Raw genomic sequence first — 521 nt, forward strand, 5'->3', positions numbered from 1 at the left:
CAAACCTCTTAAAAAATAAAAATCCAAAAAGCAGTTACCTACCTACCTATATCATCAGGATATAAGGAAAGTGAGAACAGAAAGTGAAAAACTTTAAAAAAAATCTGGGGAGAAAGAGAACCTCATTGATGGAAAAAAGTAACCAAGTAACCATGCATTGCATTGTAAGGTGAACAGTTTTATTCTCGTACAGCTATACTATTTAGTATAACTTCTCACTTTCTTGTATTTCGTGTTTCGCGTAAGAGCTAGCTGAACGTTCCTCAACTCATACTTACCTGGCGTGGAGGCTACCTTGATCAAGAAGGAGGTTCCACCAGGGTGAGGCCCTTCCATTGCACTTAGGTTGGGTTGACCCCTGCGAGTATTCCAAATGTGAATACCTCGGGCGCGAAATTTTTGGTAGCGGGGATTGCGTACGCGCACATCCCTACCCTAATATCATCTTCATAAAATCCAGTTTTGCATACCTTGGATGGACTCGAGGACAATATTTTTGGTAGCGGGCATTGCGTACACGC

General features: G+C 41.8%; 1 non-coding gene across 1 annotated transcript; it reads left to right on the forward strand.

Annotated features, from left to right (window-relative positions):
* Positions 1 to 270: 270 nt before the first annotated feature.
* On the forward strand, positions 271 to 433 carry LOC113473583. The gene has a single exon (XR_003395520.1). It is a non-coding gene; the product is annotated as a U1 spliceosomal RNA (small nuclear RNA).
* The last annotated feature ends 88 nt before the right edge of the window (positions 434 to 521 follow it).

This window comes from Diaphorina citri, unplaced genomic scaffold (genome assembly GCF_000475195.1).
Source record: "Diaphorina citri unplaced genomic scaffold, Diaci psyllid genome assembly version 1.1 scaffold45148, whole genome shotgun sequence".
Lineage (NCBI taxonomy): Eukaryota > Metazoa > Arthropoda > Insecta > Hemiptera > Psyllidae > Diaphorina > Diaphorina citri.